General features: G+C 50.9%; 1 protein-coding gene and 1 pseudogene across 2 annotated transcripts in view; one reads left to right on the top strand and one right to left on the bottom strand.

Moving 5' to 3' along the window:
* Window positions 1-250: 250 nt before the first annotated feature.
* Window positions 251-14,976, top strand: part of SPSB4 (splA/ryanodine receptor domain and SOCS box containing 4) — a gene marked incomplete at its 3' end in the record, with an annotated part of 82,707 nt that continues 67,981 nt past the window's right edge. Inside the window, exon 1 of the mRNA XM_079922487.1 lies at window positions 251-312. The remainder of the gene's footprint in view (window positions 313-14,976) is intronic.
* On the bottom strand, window positions 10,288-11,380 carry LOC307187093 (PDZ and LIM domain protein 1-like; annotated as a pseudogene). The gene has a single exon. The product of its transcript is annotated as a PDZ and LIM domain protein 1-like (transcript).

Raw genomic sequence — 14,976 nt, 5'->3', positions numbered from 1 at the left:
ATGGGCGCTCTGCATCGAGGCTCTTTGATACCTGGCACAGAGAGGGCTGGGGTCAGACCAAATGACTGTGGAATGAACTGAGGTCAACTCTGGGAGCAGAGACGAAGGCACCCAGACCAGTAACTTTCAATATCCCCAAGGAAGCACTGATGCTACAAGCACTCGCTCGGCCTCCGCTCTGGCCACGCCCTCTTCCTTATCTCTCTGCGCCTGCTGGCAAAGAGGCTGCCCACCTTCAGCGCTGGTAGCAGGCAGAGTAGAGAGACCCACCTACTTGCGCCTTGGGTGGGCGGGGAAGGCTCCGTGAAGCAGGTGCGGTATGAAATTGGACTTTAGAAGATGAGTTGAAAAAATTAAGTGTAGCCACGTGTCTGAGGAAGAGGTTATTAAACCATGCCCTTTCCCCGGCGGCTATTTCCCACATGCATTAGGTAAAGACAGCAAAGCTGCCGAGTGACTGTGTGTGTCCCCTCCAGCTCAGGGGTACCCACCCCGGCGCTCCCGAAGCTCTTGAATGAATAGGGAGGGGCGCTCATGAATGAGTGCGTGAGTGAGGGAGTGCGCGGGCTAGCGGGCTGGTGAATGGCGACCGCGCCGACTCGGCACGGGGACGCGGCCGCGGGCTCCACTTCCCTCTCCCGCCAGCTGGTGGCCTCGGGAAGGTGGCGGCGCCGGCAGCGGCCCGAGCTGGGACGGGCCGGGGCGCGGGATGGTGGGGGAAGGGGCGTTCCCGGCGGCCGCGCCTTCCGCGGCTATTGGATTAGTGGCCTTCAGGGATGAGCTCAGCCGGATCGGCTTTCAGCTGCAGCCTCCGGGCCGGCCGGGAAGGCGGGGAGCGGGCGGCGGCGGAGGAAGAGGGGGAGGCGGCGGCGGCTGCAGCATCCAGAGCTGGCCGCGGCGGCCGACGCGCCCCGCGCACAAAGGCGCCCAGCCTCTGGGGAGGGCGATGAGTGCACCGTAGCCCGGGCCCGGGCCCCAGCTCCAACCACCAGTGCGTGCGCCCAGGGCGCGGGGGAAGTCGCTGGGCGCGCCAGGGGCCGGAGGCCGAGGCGCGGCCCGTGCGCCCCGAGCTCGGGACTCGCCGCCCTCCGGGTCTGGCGCGGAGCTTAGGAACCGCTGGAGCGCGGGCCTTGGCGCGCCCCCGGGATCCGCGCAGAAAGGCGCTTCCCCACTCCCACCCGGCCTCCTGCGCCCTCCCGCCGCGCCGGAGCGCCAACTTCCCAAGAACGCTCCAACTCCAGGCCACCCTGCTGGGCAGAGGGGGCGCTGCTCCTGGGCACGGGCCGTGAGGACGCGCCCCTGGCCCCGGGGAGCCAGCCGGCATCTTCGGGGTCGCTCGGGCGCCCCTGAGTGGGCGGCAGCGGCGGCAGCCGCCTCTCCCGGCAGTCCAGGACCTGCCAGCGCTGGCGATTCCTCCAGGGCAGGCGCTTGCCCTCTCTTTTATGGTGAGTATTCTCCATCTTCTGGTGAGGGGCACGCGGGAGCCGAAATCTGGCCGCGCGGACCTCGTGCGGGCCGGCACTCGCCACAGCCGACGCTCCTGGCGTGGGTCCCGTCCAGGTCCTCGGGAATTCCTCTCTGCGGGCGGTGGCAGTCCGACCTGGTTGGTTTGCGCGCAGCCATGGGGCGTTGAGGGCTGGCCCCTGGTGCCATAGGTTCGAAGCCCGCTGCTTTTCTGCGTAATGGAGACACCACAAAAAACTACCCCCTTCCCCCCAGTCACCCTGCCTGGGTTGGGTCCATGATCTGTCATTCACTGGCTGGGTGACCTTGGGCAAGGCGCCAAACCTCGATTTCCTCATCCATAGGATGGGGATGATAATGGTGCCCTTTTAATAGGGCTATTGGTAGGATCTATGGGGTGGTCCTCGTAATGTACGTGGACCTGTGCCTGGCACATAGGAGATACTCGATCAAATGTTAGCCAGCATTATTATTAGCTGTGTGAGCCCAAGCGTGTTATCCAACTTTCCAGAGCTGCAACAGCTCTCTCGTGTATGTATTGGGGACAGTAATTTCCAGGGGTCCGTTCATCTGGGTTGTTGGTGGGGCGTGTTCAGAGCGGTGGAAATCAAGCGCCCGGCACGCAGTGGGCGCTCGTGAACTGGTGGCTGTTATCGTTTACTCTTGACGCTGGATAGTGAGGCTTGTCGCCCGGTCCGGGCGCTGCTTGGGGCCAGTTCCTGGCCTTGCTTGGAGACAAACTTGGCGATGCTTAGGAAGGGAGGGGGTCGCGTGCTTCGTGAGTCACGGGCAGGGGGTGGGGGTGGGGTCTGGGAAGGAGGGAGGAGGCCATAGCTTGGAGCGCGGTGAATGTGTCCGCCCGGGTAGCGCAAGACGCGCCACGGGCTCGGAGCCAGGAGGGGACGCGAGCCCAGGACCTCTCCCTGGCGGGAGAAGCGAGGGGGAGTGGCTGCTCCTGCCTCCCGGATGGCGGAGCGTGGGCTGTTGCGGACTGGAAAGGAGAGGAGGGCACTTCTGGGCCGCCAGCGCTAGGAGGTGGGGAGCTCTGGGCTCTGGAGTAAGGCTTGAGTTCGAATTCCGCCTCCACACCAGCGGTGTGACCTTGGGCAAGTACTCTCATCTCTCCCAGCTCAGTTTCCTCGTCTGCCCCATCCTCCTCCTGGGGGAGTTTGGGGGGTGAAGGTAGGAGTTCTCTCCTCTCTAGGAATCTGAGCCTCCCTCCTCCATGCACCTTCTGTCCCCCTGCAATCGATGAGCATAAATCAGGAAGGCGTGCCTGAGCCTCAGAGAAACGCTATTAAAAGGAGAATCCAGGAACTGCCCGTCCCCCCTTCCAGGAGGTCATCGCACCGAGGGAAGAAGCATCAGTGCACTACGTCTCTCCCCTCTCCTGTCTCTCCCTCTGTTTTCCCACCTTGGTGGCTCTATCCTCCAACAAACTCCTGAAGCCTCTGTCACTGAGGCTGATGGGGGAATCCCTCATCTCCCACACCTTCATTTTTCAAAAAGTGCTACTGATTAATGGAGTTTGTAGAAAGTCAAACTCCAAACTTTAATGGAGTTTGTAGAAAGTCAGTAGCATGATATGAACATGCTTGACACAAGGGCAGAATCCTCTTGAGATACATACCCTCTGATTGATTCCATTTTTTAAACCTCCTTTAAAAGTACTAATAAAAGGAACTTAAGCCATTTTTGACAAACAGCAAACAAAATTCAACTTGCTGGCCATTCCACTCAAATATCTCTCCAGTCTGTATTTCTATTTTATTTCAGAGACTGATAAACTGAATTATATAAAAAGAAAATCTACAGGGACATCACCAGAAACAGTTAAAAGACATATGACAAAAGACATATGACAAACTGGGGAGAGAATCGTCACTCCTGTCACAAAGGGCTCATCTCTTTAATGTGTAAAAATGTTCTCAAGTCAAGAAGAAAAAGGGCAAAAACAGACAAAGACCATTAACAGTTCACATGCACAAAATAAAATTGAAATAGCAAACATAAGACAAGCTGCCCTACCTCACTCAGTAAGAAAAATGTAAGTTAAAACTCCAATAAGATACAATTTTTCACATATCAGATTAGCAAATAATAATAATTTATCAGAAACATCTTTTAAAAGTATATAATAGATCAAATCTCTCCCAGTCTTAGAACGTCCTCGAGGTTGCCAGGGTGTAAAATGTAGGTGCCCCCAGGGCCCTCCGGGTCTGGTTACTGCTCCCTTCACCCCTTTCTCACTGTTTGCCTCTCTCATTACCCTCCACCCCCCGGCCTTTTTGGTTTCGCGCCAACACTCCAAGGACTTTTTCCCTTGGCTTTTTTAAGACTGGCTCCTTCTCCTCGTTTAGACAGGCCTGTCCTTGGGAGGCTTCGCTTCTACCCCAGAAAGTGGCCAAGACCTGGGCCAGTGCAGCGTTCCCCATCCCTCTGGGAAAAGACCTAGTGCCATTCACCATATGGGGGCTAATTGATTCTCCCCGAGTTGCCTGACCTGTGGTAACATTGCCAGGTTCTTGAAAGGCCCCTCCTCTATTGGTACAGGAATGAAGGGTCTCAGGCAGCCCGGCAGGTAGAACAGGCCACTCGGTGCAGAAAATCAGGGGGTGTGAAGGTACCCGGAGCAAAGCTACCAGAAGTCTCTGCCTGAGTCAGTTAAAAAAAATAAGTACATAAATACATGCACTTAACGTATGTGAACATAACCAAACATACTTGGCAAGAAAGATCAACAACAAAAAAATTAAATAAAACAGCAACACATTTTATTTTGTTATTATTATTATTTTTGGGCCATGCCGCGCGGCATGTGGGATCTTAGTTCCCCGACCAGGGAACGAACCCATGCCCCCTGCAGTGGAAGTGCAGAGTCTTAACCACTGGACCATCAGGGAAGTCCCCATTTTAAATAAAATATTTTAAATAAAACGTGGTCCCTAAATAAGTCTCACTGGCTGTATCGGTTCTGAAGCTGGAGGAAAAACAGTTGTCTGTGCTGAACCCCTTGGGAAAGAGGAATGGTAGGTTCCCAAATTGGGTATCATGAACCTTCTTCAGAAGAACTTTCCAGGGCGGTGTTGATTGCATGTGATTTTTTGCTACACATATTGAGTTAACCCCCATTTAAAATGCTATGAAAGAAAAGTTACGAAAGAAAAATGTTTGTTGTTAAAAATGCAGACTATACGAGAGGTGTGGAGTGGAAGTTTCTTCTTCAGTCTGCGAAGTGCTTTCTAATGCAGACCGAGGTAGCAGATGCCTGTATGGTGCTGGTAGGAGATAGAGGCTGGCTGGGTGCCGGCCTCGCACCCAGAAGAAATGTAGCACGGGGTGCAGAAGACAGCTGTGGATGCAGGACGAGGCCGAAGGGAGAGGGAGGGACACCACAGAGGGTGCCCGGTCCCGCTTGCGGGTGGGAGGAGAATGAATGACTGTCAGCTGGGCAAGGGAAGGTGGGAAGGCCCCCGGAGGCCAAGGTATGGGCAGGACGTGGTCTCTCAGGAGAGTCTGCTATGACTGGTCTGATGGGGGCCGTGCTGGGAGACTAGACGTGGGAGAAGTAAGCAAGAACAGATCTTAAGGACTCTTACATGCCAAGCTAAGGGGTGTGGCTTCTCCCTGGAGAAGCCACCTGGAGAGTTGAACAAAAGGTGTGTGTGTGCCTTGGTCAGATTTACCCTGTGGCAGCATGGAGGGTGGCTTGGGAGCCACAGACTGGAGTCCGGGAGCCCCACTGGGAGACCATTTAGTAATCCAGGCAAGATGTGAATTGAGGGAGAGCTGAAGGCATTGAGGGAGACCGGGAGACAGGGGGATCCGTGGCAGAAATGGGGACGAGAGAAGAACCTGGTTTGCCGGAGAGGGAAGAGGCTGCTTTCAGTCCTGGGCATGTAGATTCTGAGGTGCCAGTGGCCCCCGAAACCCCAGGTCTGATATCTAGAGTGGGTGGGCGTGTCCTAGGGGAAAGAGACCAGCTGGCTTTACAAGGTCATTTGAAGGAGCCCCTAGTCTGGGGTGGCCAGAGGCCTTGGGATAGGTGGATCTGGTGCTGAGGAGAGAAAGCGGGGCTGGAGACTCAGTTTGGGAGGATCCACAGAGGGCTGGAACTGCCAGTCGTAAGAGAAGATGCATGCGGAGAGGGCGCAGCAGACGCTGAAGATGCGGCAGTGGGTGTGCCCCATTTACGAGGCCAGCAGGTGGACCTCAGGGCCGAGAGGTGGCAGGAGACTGCCCCGAGCTCTACACCTCCATGTGCTGGTGTGTGCAGAGGGAGAGGCCCAGAGCAGTTCCCAAGTACCCCACCTGGCTTCCAGTGCTGTGAAAAGTCACTTATGAGTGAGCCTGGAGCTCTGACTTCTCCAGAAACTCGTGGGGCTGAGTCCACAGAGACCTCTCACCTGTCAGCCACATTCTGTGAGATGCACATGTCACACAGATTCCCGGGGCCAGAGTGGCTCTCTGCTCCCTGGGGCTCCCTCCCTCTCTTCTCTCTCTCAGGGTCTCCCTGTCTCCCCACTTCCTCTCCATCCCCTCTTCGTCTCCAACAATGCCCCCCCACCCCCGTATCTCAAAAGTGCTCCCAGAGACAGCTGAAGCTTAACAGAGGGAACTTCAGAAATCCCAGCAGCTTCCTACTATGATCTCCTAGACCAAGCCTGAGTTTCCCTTTTCATTCAGGCATCCCGAGTTTTCAGACAACCAGTTATGCTAAGTGGGCAATGTTCGGCTCATGAGATAAATGATGGGCCAGACATGAAGATCATTGTGTTTTCGTCATAGAAGTTGATCCAAGAGCGTCCCGTTATGCAGCACCCACCCTGTCCCCTTTCTCCTAGCTCTGCTCCAGCCTGAGCCATGCTGGGTCTCACAGAGGCCAGCTGTCCTGCAGAACTTTACCCACGTGTGCTTAGGGCACAGGGGCAGCTGGAGCGATGACCAGACCCGCCAGGAATGCACGTGGAAATAGGGCATCTGGCCTTCCTGCCTTGGAGGTTTGTCTCTTTCAAATGACCTGGCAGGGCACGCTGGCTTGGTCACCGCCCGGCAAACCTCCTTCATCCCATCCCCTGCGTTCCCTGCTGGCTGACAGCCTGAGCTTCCGCCCTGGGGGCTCCTGGCTCGGTCACCCGTGGGAAGATTCCCATGGAAACCCCACAAGAAGGAGAGGCATGGGGAAACCTCATTGATTCACAGTCCAGGAAGATGGGTGTGAGATGGTTCCACCTGGAGCTGCACAGATGGCTCTCCTGGGAAGAAAGGGCCTGCCCAGCCCAGTGTCGCATGAGCTCCATGCACGTGTACAGAGAGAAAAGTTACTGGACGCCTGTGAATGAAAGCTTGGAGGTTCTTTAGCTCATTCACCATTGGGAGGTTCATTCTGAATCAGCATCTTTTAATAGAGTAGCCTCTGTACTTTATATTTGTACTAAGAAAATCTTAGAAACATCCCAGCCTAACCAGGTCCAAGTGGGTACCGTTGGCACCATTGCACAGAGGTGAAAATTGAGGGCTGAAAATGTAAACGGCTTGCCGGAGCCCGGGGAGCTCCGCTCTCCCAGTCATGCCTCGGTGGAGGTTCTTTCTAAAGTGGCAGGTTGCTTTTATTTCTTTGCTCGTGCTTGTGCATCCACCATTTTCTCTGAGCCAGAGCCCTGCAGAGTCCTGGGGACTCCGGTGAGGAGACCCAGCCCCTGCTCTTGCATTGTCTCCCGTCTGGTGGGAGGGAGGCAGCTGAGGAGACGTTAGGGCCCCTCGTGATAAGTCTGTGATGGAGACAGGTGCAGGGGCTCTGAGGGCACGGGATGGGGAGCTCCCCAGGGGCACTGATACCCGAGTAGCATGAATTGCCCAGGTGCGTGTATGTGGAGGGGCGTGCAAGGGAAGGGGAAGGGGTGAAGGCAGCAGAGGGTCAGGACACGCAGGTTAGTGGGGACGCCATGAAGGGCTTCACAGAGGGAGGTGGGTCAGGAAAGCATCAGGGAGCATTTGGGGAGGGTTAGGGTTAGGAGTTTGTACTTTATCCTGAAAGCTGTGGAGAGCCTGTGGAGGATTTTAAGCAGGGAGCGTGAATTAGATCAGCTTTGCATTTTTACAAGTGGTGTCGTATATATTTGAAACCAATATGCAGTCTGTTATAGGAATTCAAGTGGTATCAAAGTGCACTGCTTTTTACAGTCCTTGTCATTATTCAGACCTGTCACTGGGTCTGACCCCTTTGGCGTGAGCTCTCTCAGGAGGGAAGTGATAGGGTCTTACACTTTCCTGTAGCCTCAGATCCCCAGGGAGGCATCGTTACTGCTGGTTAAATGAAGGCATGAAATCTGCCCCCAACCCCTACCCCAGCAAGTCCAAAGCCATAGGCCGCATTGAGGGGAGGGCATTTAACCCAGTCGTTATCAGTCCTGCGGCAGTCCTGTCTCCCGGCAGACCCCATGCCTGGCTGAGTCCAGCAGACAAGACTTCGAGAATGGGATTTGGGGTCCTGGGCCTCTGAAGACTGAGCGCCACACCTTGCAAACCGTTGAGGCTCCTTAAGAAGTGCGACACCCACGCTTCGCGTCTCCTCATTTCCCCTGTCAGGTTGCAATACCCGCCAGGGTCCTGGGAAGGGCAATCGGCAATCTGAGTTTTTGTTTTCTCGCGCAGCCATCACTGAAGCCCTGGGGCGGATCCTTCCGGATAATGTCATTAAGCATCCCCATCCAAGCATGGCCTAAGAAATTAAGTTTGGTTTGAGGAAATGTGATGGAGGCATCGTTCAGTATGCTGTCTGCTTGCTGGGTTGAGAGACAGTGTTATTCCTACCAGGAACTTAGACTCTGTGGTATCTCCTCTGTGCCTGGCCCAGCGCCACGAGCTATGGTGGAGACAAGAGGAGAAAGGTGACCAGTACCCGCTTCCTCTGTCTGGAGAGAGAGGGCAGGGGCTGAGCCTGACTTGGCCACTGCTGCGTGTCCCTAGCTCTCAGCCTCACAGAGCCTGGCACATGACAGCCATCCACCAAGTGTTTGTTGAAAGAATAAATGAGGCTGGGAGCAGGAAGGCTGCACAGCAGTGTATAACAAGGGGCAGACTGGATACAGCCCAGTGTCAGCGGCTCAGAGGCAGTGACTGTGTTAATGGAGAACGAGGCCCCGTGCTCTCATCTCCTGACTCCAGCCCCGGCCCTTTCCCTGCTGAATCCTCTAGAGAGAGCAGAACGTGAGAACTTGCTGAAGCCCAGAATCTCCTCTTCACACCCATACATGTATTCCTCCCTGTCTTCCAAAGCACAGTGCTTGTTTGTGTATGTGCTAGGTGGGGTTGGATGGGAGTTGGTGAAGAAGCCCAGGGGAGAGCTTCCTGTCCCCAGAGGAATGCCCCTCAAGGTAGAAAAACACAGATCAGTGGACCAGAAAGTTGTGGCTGGCTCAGGGGTGACAGAAGTGTGGGGCAGGCACCTAGAGGCCCTGGGGGGATCAGGGCAGGCTTCCTGGAGGAGGTGGGGCTCTCAGGCTGGATTGGGGAGGTGAGGAAGGAAGGACTGGGGGTCCCAACTGCCTGGACAAAGACATGAAGATAGACCTGTGACCCCGGTTTAGGAATTGGGAATCTGCATTAGTAACTTCCTGTCTCCCAGCTCTGGCTTCTGATCCTGACCACTGCCTTTGACAGGTTCCATGGGGAATAAAACCGAGTTACTTAGCCCGTCTTTTATTCATTTGTTAGTTCAGTCACAGCTGCAGGAGACCGTAGGAGCTGGACCTTCTCTGGGGCGAGGACTGCAGAGGCAACATCCCAGCTGGGTGCAGGGGAGGTACGGGCAGAGTAGATCTGGATGGAAGCTGGGGACCCCATGAAAAAGTTATAGCCCCCTATTGTGAGCATTTACATTAATCTCCACATTTTGGTTCTATGAACCACCCTGCCCTTTGCTTCTGTAGCTGAATCCTAGTGCACGCCCTGGTGTTTCTTTAGGATGCATTCAGGTGGTGAAATGGCAATGTCGCAGGACATACACAGTTTAAAGGAGCACTTAACATTTACTGGGTGCCTCCCAGGTGCCCTGTGCCATTTCAGACTTTACAGATGTCTCCCCTGGTCCTTGCAAAGACAGGCAAGCTTAGCACATAGAGCACTTTTCAGATGAGTCTCAGAGAGGGTAAGCCCTTGCCAGGGCCCAATGGACAGGAAGGGATTCAAACCCTGCCCTTCGTTATATTGTGCCGTCACTAATTTTCCTTAGTGGATGGCCATTAATGGACATGAGCACTTCACTCTGGGTCCTGTCTTGGGGGGAGTAGCAAAGGGCTGCTGTGTGTCCACTCCACCATCGCCAGGGTGGGCAGCTTCTGAGGCCCCCGCCTGCCACTGATGGGGCAGAGGCCTCGAGGCCAGCAAGGAAAGCACCGTGCCCTCCATGACCCAGCATGGTCTCCTCTGGGGCTGCTGCTTGGCCGTTGCTTTCAAATATGTTAAAGGTGTCTTTCAACAGCTCCAAAGTTGGCATGGTGTGCACAAGGATAAAGCAATTTCCCTAAGAAATGTCCCGTGTGGGCCACAGAGCTGCTTACAGTCGGCAACCGTGAGAGGCCCTGTTCTGTTTTTTGATTAGATCTTTTTTTTGTTGTTTTGAAGTCTATTAATTTATTGAGTAAAAAAATCATTGTCAGACATATTAAATTCAGTTTGGTTCAAATTTGGCTGATGCCCATTTGCAGCAGAGATGAATGGAGGAGAAGAGAAGACACAGTGATGCTGGTAACGGGACCCTGAACAAAACCATCTTCCGTTCATTATAAAAGCGGGCATCACGCAGCCAGCGTGAGTCAGTTAGCTAACGAGCAGGGATAAAACCAAAGTAAGCGAGAACTTTCAAGAAAAGAGAGGCCAGAGCTTTCAGAGGACAAGATGCAGCAGGGGCTCGCTGGAGAACAGTGTTGGGTGCAGGGCTGCCTGCTCACTTAGGGAACACAGTGATCACATCATAGCCCTCGGGTGGAGTGACCCGCTCCCGGGTGTGCTTTTCACAGTAGATCTGATCCTCCACAAAGAAATGGCCCTTCTGTTTCAGGTTGTTGCCACAGTCGATGCACACATAACACTCAGGGTGGCGGTGACGGTCCCGCCGCTTCACAAACATGCCGACGGTGCTGGTGCCACATTTGTCACACATGGGCAGCTTCTGGGCATTTCCAATCTATGCAGCCACTTTGGTGACTGGAGCCTTAACTCTCCTGAATCCTGAGGGACGGTGGGGATCCCCTCTCTCCTCAGACTCCAGGATTTCCTGCAAAACCAGGAGTGAAGTGGACTGTTTTGGAGGCTCATTTAACTCTCGTTTCTCCTGCGGCATCTTGTAAACTTCAGATTCTTTATCAATGACGAGTCTGCTTGGAAGCTGAGAATGGTCTAACGCTCTGCCATTCGTCTCCTGCCCACTGGCTGCCGTCTTTGACTCCAAGGCACTGTTGAAGTTGGAGATGTTTTCAGAGGAGTAGAGGCCAGCTGGGTTGTTGTACTGGTTTGTGATGACCCTGGAGCAGAAGTGGAGGCAGGTGAGGCGGTAAGGGGCAGGGCGCTCTGGTTGTGGGTGCTTCCTATGTGTAGGACCTCTTGCGGTTCAGAGGCTAAGTTCATCTTGTATGGATAATGTTTCCCTTCCTCTGTCACCAGAAGCGACCAGATTTTCTGTTCAGATCTGGTTACTGTGAGAGTCAAGTTGTCTGTGCAGCCCTTGATTTTCTCCTGAGCTTCCAAGTGCGTCGATGGCTGTGATTACATCTCCAGCACATAATAAATTAGCTATAGCAGCCTTGCTTCCGGGAGTGACCCGGGAGATGGTGAGAGGCTGCTCGAAGTCCTTGCCCCCCACAAGGCAGAAGCCCCACGGTCCCGGGCCATGGCGGACTAGTTGCTGGGTGGTCATGGCGCGGTGATGGCGGGCGGCGACTCCAGGGGACAGATGGGGCAGGACGCGGAGTGGCGCGTTGGGCTCCCCGACAGCTGTGCTGATTAGATCTTTCATTTTTCTATTTATAATGCTTAATTTGTATATTTTCACTCTTTTTCATTTACTAATATAAGTACACCAGCCATGACTTCCTCTGGGCTCTACCTGAATGGGATCCCACAGGTTCCAATATATGGAATGTTTTTTGATATTCTTGTTTTCTAGATACTGTACAATTTCTATATAGGTCTCTTTTTTGATCCGAGTTGTTTAAAAGAGAGTTTTCAAAAACATCCAGGTGGTAGGATTTTGTGATCCATAACTTTGTGATTAATTTCTAGTTTTTCTTCTGTGTTACCAGGTTCTGTATTATGTCTGCTTTTTTGGTGAGGTTTTATTTGTGGCCTAATATATGGGCAATTTTTAGAAATACGTATACATCAATTAAATGTCATTACTTATGCAATTTTGGTTTTTCTGTGTCTTTACTTAATTTGGTCCATTGATCTGTCATGAGCTGAAAGAGGTGAATTAAAAATCATCTGCCTCTACTGTGTGTCTGTCTGACCTTTCTTGTATTTCCTGTAGCTTTTGCTTTGAATTTTGGTGCTGTTATTTGGTGTGTTCAATCTTCAATTGTGGATTATATTCTTTATTGTTATAAAGTGTTCTTTGTCTCACTTAATATCGTTTGCCCTGAATTCAACCTTACTTGCCTCATATTAAGGTTACTGTACCTGCTTAGTTTGATGTAGCCCTTACTTGATATACATTTACCTTTCCTATTTTTCAACATTGTTCAATTACTTTGCTTTGGGAATATCTCTTAAATATGCCATACGGTGGGAGTTTTGTCTTGTTCCCCAACCTTACAATCTTTTCTTTTTAGTAGTTCACTATGGCCAATCATTAACATAGCTAGTATTTTTTTTTTTTTTGCAATACGCGGGCCTCTCACTGTTGTGGCTTCTCCCGTTGCGGAGCACATGCTCCGGACGCGCAGGCTCAGCGGCCATGGCTCATGGGCACAGCCGCTCCGCGGCATGTGGGATCCTCCCGGACCGGGGCATGAACCCGTGTCCCCTGCATCGGCAGGCAGACTCCCAACCACTGCGCCACCAGGGAAGCCCCATAGCTAGTATTTTGGTCATAATTTTACTATCATATTTTATGTCTCTGTGTTTTTGTTCCTATTGCTTCTTTTTTTATTAATTTTTAAATTTTATTTTATCTATTTTTTAATACAGCAGGTTCTTATTAGTCATCAATTTTATACACATTAGTGTATACATGTCAATCCCAATCTCCCAATTCATCACACTCCCCCCACCCCCCCCGCCGCTTTCCCCCCTTGGTGTCCATACGTTTGTTCTCTACATCTGTGTCTCTATTTCTGCCCTGCAAACCGGTTCACCAGTATCATTTTTCTAGGTTCCACATACATGCATTAATATACGATATTTGTTTTTCTCTTTCTGACTTACTTCACTCTGTATGACAGTCTCTAGATCCATCCACGTCTCAACAAATGACCCAATTTCATTCCTTTTTATGGCTGAGTAATATTCCATTGTATATATGTACCACAACTTCTTTATCCATTCGTCTGTCGATGGGCATTTAGGTTGCTTCCATGACCTGGCTATTGTAAATAGTACTGCAATGAACATTGGTATGCATGTGTCTTTTTTTTTTTTTTTTTTTTGTGGTACGTGGGCCTCTCACTGTTGTGGCCTTTCCCGTTGCGGAGCACAGGCTCCGGACGTGCAGGCTGAGCAGCCATGGCTCATGGGCCCAGCGCTCTGCGGCATGTGGGATCTTCCCGGTCCAGGGCACAAACCTGTGTCCCCTGCATAGGCAGACGGACTCTCAACCACTGCGCCACCAGGGAAGCCCCTCATGTGTCTTTTTGAATTATGGTTTTCTCTGGGTATATGCCCAGTAGTGGGATTGCTGGGTCATATGGTAATTCTATTTTTAGTTTTTTAAGGAACCTCCATACTGTTCTCCATAGTGGCTGCACCAATTTACATTCCCACCAACAGTGAAAGAGGGTTCCCTTTTCTCCACACCCTCTCCAGCATTTGTTGTTTGTAGATTTTCTGATGATGCCTATTCTGGCTGGTGTGAGGTGATACCTCATTGTAGGTTTGATTTGCATTTCTCTAATAATTAGTGAGGTTGAGCAGCTTCTTGGCCATCTGTATGTCTTCTTTGGAGAAATGTCTATTTAGGTCTTCTGCCCATTTTTGGATTGGGTGGTTTGTTTCTTTAATATTGAGCTGCATGAGCTGTTTATATATTTTGGAGTTTAATCCTTTGTCCGTTGACTCGTTTGCAAATATTTTCTCCGATTCTGAGGGTTGTCTTTTCGTCTTGTTTATGGTCTCCTTTGCTGTTCAAAAGCTTTTAAGTTTCATTAGGTCCCATTTGTTTATTTTTGTTTTTATTTCCATTACTCTAGGAGGTGGATCAAAAAAGATCTTGCTGTGATTTATGTCAAAGAGTGTTCTTCCTATGTTTTCATCTAAGAGTTTTATAGTGTCCGGTCTTAAATTTAGGTCTTGAATCCATTTTGAGTTTATTTTTGTGTATGGTGTTAGGGAGTATTCTAATTTCATTCTTTTACATGTAGCTGTCCAGTTTTCCCAGCACCACTTATTGAAGAGACTGTCTTTTCTCCATTGTATATCCTCGCCTCCTTTGTCATAGATTAATTGACCATAGGTACATGGGTTTATCTCTGGGCTTTCTATCTTGTTCCATTGATCTATGTTTCTGTTTTTGTGCCAGTACCATATTGTCTTGATTACTGTAGCTTTGTAGTATAGTCTGAAGTCAGGGAGTCTGATTCCTCCAGCTCCGTTTTTTTCCCTCAAGACTGCTTTGGCTATTCAGGGTCTTTTGTGTCTTCATACAAATTTTAAGATGGTTGTTCTAGTTCCGTAAAAAATGCCATTGGTAATTTGATAAGGATTGCACTGAATCTGTAGATTGCTTTGGGTAGTAGAGTCATTTTCACAATATTGATTTTTCCAATCGAAGAACCTGGTATATCTCTCCATCTGTTGGTATCATCTTTAATTTCTTTCATCAGTGTCTTATAGTTTTCTGCATACAGGTTTTTTGTGTTCCTAGGTAGGTTTATTCCTAGGTATTTTATTCTTTTTGTTGCAATGGTAAATCGGAGTGTTTCCTTAATTTCTCTTTAAGATTTTTCATCATTAGTGTATAGGAATGCAAGAGATTTCTGTGCATTAATTTTGTATCCTGCTACTTTACCAAATTCATTGATTAGCTCTAGTAGTTTTTTGGTGGCATTTTTAGGATTCTCTATGTATAGCATCATGTCATCTGCAAACAGTGACAGTTTTACTTCTTCTTTTCCAATTTGTATTCCTTTTATTTCTTTAGCTTCTCTGATTGCCGTGGCTAAAACTTCCAAAACTATGTTGAATAATAGTGGTGAGAGTGGACATCTTTGTCTTGTTCCTGATCTTAGAGGAAATGCTTTCAGGTTTTCACCATTGAGGCTGAGGTTTGCTGTGGATTTGTCGTATATGGCCTTTGTT

The sequence above is a fragment of the Stenella coeruleoalba genome (genome assembly GCF_951394435.1).
Source record: "Stenella coeruleoalba genome assembly, chromosome: 5".
Lineage (NCBI taxonomy): Eukaryota > Metazoa > Chordata > Mammalia > Artiodactyla > Delphinidae > Stenella > Stenella coeruleoalba.
The sequence above is the reverse complement of the archived record's forward strand: the minus strand, read 5'-3'. Positions and strand labels throughout refer to the sequence as shown.